Raw genomic sequence first — 4,421 nt, forward strand, 5'->3', positions numbered from 1 at the left:
TCCCGGGAAAACCCGGACCAACCGTGACCCTGACCAGGGTGAAGGGTGGTAAAACCTTTGCTCAGGAATCTTAATATTACAGTGACCAGACTGATGAGGAACCACAAGAGGGGGACAGCAGCGCTCCCTCTCTCCTGATCAACCTTAAAAACCTCAAACTCTTTTTCTTCAGTTTTATGTATGATTTTGCAGTGTGCCTGAGGGAATTTGTGCCATACTGGTCAAAAGAGTAGGCATTGATGTTAGATAATGACTGAATTCATCCCAAAAGTATTGGACCTCACTTCTGACACAGTCATGCTGATTCAGATAAGGGCAGATGAGGGATTTCCCCAAACTGTTGGCTCCAAGCTGGAAACATATGAGTTATATAAAGAAATTTAAATACCTTTTAGCCAAACTTGTGGCGGAAACACCTGAACCTGCTCAGTTTGGGCCATAAATTTCAATTATTGTGCCACAATATTTTCAAAAACAAAAAACAAACAGCTACAGAAATACTAAACATTCCAAACCGTCTCTTAGGTATCCCAGACGTCCCCTAATTAAAGCGATTAATACAGATCTGAAGTGCAGCTCGTCGTTCGGTACACGTTTCGACACGTTCGGTGAAGATCACGTCAGATTTGAAATTTCCAGTTTCCCAGCGCGCCACCTCAGCCGCATAAATCAATATCAGTGGATCCGTCTCGCCTTCACCGTAATTACACGATGATACGCTATCAATGGCTGGCAGAGCCGGCGGGAGTGCGGCGCGGTTAATGCCGAAACGTGGTGCGCGTCGCAGTCGGTCTCGGCATGTCGGGTTGGCGGGAGTCCAGGCGCGGGGCAGGTCCCGTCTCGTGTGTAACGCGCCCTTTCAGACGCAGACAAAACTCCGGGTGTCTGGATGCGTCCTGCTCTTTATTTCTTTTGCTGTCCTGACTGACCGAGCCAGTTCCAGAGCCGCCGGTCACGAACTCACGCGTCTTCCAGGTGCTGATCAGACTGGCAGCATAAATCAAACGTTCACCTTGTGAAGGCAGGAGAATGAAGAATTTTGGGGTTTTTTTTGCAATACCTGTGTGAGTGCGAACGAGCTGAGCAGTGATGAGACGCCCTGGTCCGTCGCCGTAATGACGTTCAAACTTGATTTTGTAAGTTTGTGTGTCTACGTATGTGTGTGTGTGAGTGTGTATGATTGTGTGAGTGTGTAAGAGTTTGTATGTGTGAGTGTGTATGTGCATACATGATTGTGTGAGTTTGTATGTGTGTGTGTGTGTGAGTGTGTATGATTGTGTGAGTGTGTAAGAGTTTGTATGTGTGTGTGTATGTGCATACATGATTGAGTGAGTGTGTATGTGTGTGTGTGTTTGTGTGTGAGTTTGTATGATTGTGTGAGTGTGTAAGAGTTTGTGTGTATGTGCATACATGATTGTGTGTGTGTATGTGTGTGTGTGTGTGAGTGTGTATGATTGTGTGAGTGTGTAAGAGTTTGTATGTGTGTGTGTATGTGCATACATGATTGAGTGAGTGTGTATGTGTGTGTGTGTTTGTGTGTGAGTTTGTATGATTGTGTGAGTGTGTAAGAGTTTGTGTGTATGTGCATACATGATTGTGTGTGTGTATGTGTGTGTGTGTATGATTGTGTGAGTGTGTAAGAGTTTGTGTGTGAGTGTGTATGTGCATACATGATTGTGTGAGTTTGTGTGTCTGTGTGTGTGTGTGTGTGCATACATGATTGTGAGTTTGTGTGTCTGTGTGTGTGTGTGTGTGCATACATGATTGTGTGAGTTTGTGTGTCTGTGTGTGTGTGTGTGTGCATACATGATTGTGTGAGTTTGTGTGTCTGTGTGTGTGTGTGTGTGTGTGTGTGCATACATGATTGTGTGAGTTTGTGTGTTTGTGTGTCTGTGTGTGTGTGTGTGTGCATACATGATTTTGTGAGTGTGTGTGTCTGTGTGTGTGCATACATGATTGTGTGAGTTTGTGTGTGTATGAATGTGTGAGTGTGTAAGAGTTTGTGTGTATGTGCATACATGATTGTGTGAGTGTGTGTGTGTGTGTGTGTGTGTGTGTGTGTGTGTGTGCATACATGATTGTGTGAGTGTGTATGTGTGTATGATTGTGTGAGTGTGTAAGAGTTTGTGTGTGTGAGTGTGTATGTGCATACATGATTGTGTGAGTTTGTAGGTGTGTGTGTATGATTGTGTGAGTGTGTAAGAGTGTGTGTATGTGCATACATGATTGTGTGTGTGTATGATTGTGTGAGTGTGTGTGTGTGTATGTGCATACATGATTGTGTGTGTGTGTGTGTATGATTTTGTGAGTGTGTAAGAGTTTGTGTGTGTGTATGTGCATACATGATTGTGTGTGTGTGTGTGTGTGTGTGTGTGTGTATTTGCATGCATGTTAAATCTAAAATATCATACAGGCAAAAGCTCATTAGGGAAATCAGTGTGGGGGGCATCATAACGGTAGACACTTTGCACCATTCGTATCGTAGTTTTTGTGCCACAGGGCTGCCCGCATCAAGGTGCAGGGGTGCAGGGGTGCAACCAGTGGATCCCAAAATGGGAAGGCGGGGGGCAGTACATAATGCAGGTGACTTATAATAAATTCCAGTGGAGCAAAAGATGTGAACACGGGGCAGCTGTAGCCTAGCAGTTAAGGAACTGGACTAGTAATTAAAAGGTTGCTGGTTCAAGCCCCACCACTGCCAGGTTGCCACTATTGGGCCCTTGAGCAAAGCCCCTAACCCTCAATTGCTTAGACAGCATACTGTCACTGTACTGTAAGTCACTTTGGTCAAGTCAAGAGTTCAAGAGAGGCTTCATTGTCACTTCGGCTATAAACGAGTACATACTGAATCGAAACAACGTTCCTCCAGGTCCAGGGTGCAACACAGAACAAAAAGTGCAAGACAGTACAGTACACAGGGCAGACAGACAATAAATACAAAAAGACATTTCTAATCTAAAAATTAATGAAGGGAGACAAGACTAGAGACAAGTGTTGGTCAGTACATGGTACTGAGTAAATGGTACGTGAGGTAGAAAAGCATGTTCTGATATACAGTTAGCAGCGTAGGGTTTTTTATAACAGCAGAGATAAGAGATAAAAGAATACGGTGCAAAAATGCAGAAACTTGTGCAAATTGCAATATAATAAAAGATAAAAGCATCTGCTAAATGCCAAAAATGTAAATGGGATGGGGGGTCTACAAAAAGGAAGGAGGGTGGCACTGCAGAAAAAGTTTGTGAACCACGGCACTGAACTGTTCCTGCATGTGAGTGTGAAACGTCACCGCAACCCTGACCACGATGAATTCTGAAATCATAAAAATGAATAGCCGAATAAAGATGACATTAAATTAGACGTAACCAGGCTTGTTTGATCGAGTGTGTGTGAGTGTGTGTGTGTGTGTGTGTGAGGGATAAATGTCTGATTTCAGTTGTTGATGTCTCTTTTCTACACTTCACACTTTTACTGCAGCCATTATTCATTATTTATTTGGTCGGTGTTGAAAATGCCGTGGAGGAAAGCCACTGTGTGTGTGTGTGTGTGTGTGTGTGTGTGTAGGAGACCGACGAGGTAAGTGTTAACAGGCGTCTTTCTGATAGACTGAACAACGCCAGCTGGCTTTGATAAGCTTTGAGTCTAAACACTAAAGGCCGTTTAAATCAGAGAACGTGAATATAAACGCACCCCAGTCCAAATATCCACCTTAAATTTATAAATTTAATATATTTTCAATTACTTTTACTTATTAGTTTTTTATCGTTGTTTTACACTTTGGTTACATTCATGACAGGAACGGTAGTTACTGCTTACACAAGATTCATCAGTTCAAGTTTAATATCAAACACCAGTCATGGACAATTTTGTATCTCCAGTGTACCTCACTTATTCGTTTACAGGGACAGTCGTAGCTCAGCGGTTAAGGTACTGAACTAGTAATCAGAAGGTTGGCAGTTAAAGCCCCACCACCACCACCAAGTTGTCACTGTTGGGCCCCCCAGCAAGGCCCTAAATCATCGAAAGCTCAAATTGTATTCCGTCATAAGTGTAAGTCGTTTTGGATAAAAGCATCTGCTAAATGCAGAAAACGTAAATGCTCCCGGAAGAAACCCACACAGACACAGGGAGAACATGCACAACTCCACACAGAAAGGACCTGGACCGCCCCACCTGGGAATCGAACCCAGGACCTTCTTGCTGTGAAGCAACCGTGCTACTCATTGAGTCACTGATGATGGTTGTGCTTTAGAGCAGAATTTTACTTAAGGAACTTTAGAATAGAAGATTCACCTCATGAGCTTTAATCAACTGATTAGGAACCAAAAGAACGTAAAACCAGCAACTCAAGCCCATCAAATTTTGTCTAAGAAATTTAACCCAAGCGCAGGAAAAGCGTTACCCACTGTGCCACCATGCCGCCC

The sequence above is a fragment of the Trichomycterus rosablanca genome, chromosome 9 (assembly GCF_030014385.1).
Source record: "Trichomycterus rosablanca isolate fTriRos1 chromosome 9, fTriRos1.hap1, whole genome shotgun sequence".
Classification (NCBI taxonomy): domain Eukaryota; kingdom Metazoa; phylum Chordata; class Actinopteri; order Siluriformes; family Trichomycteridae; genus Trichomycterus; species Trichomycterus rosablanca.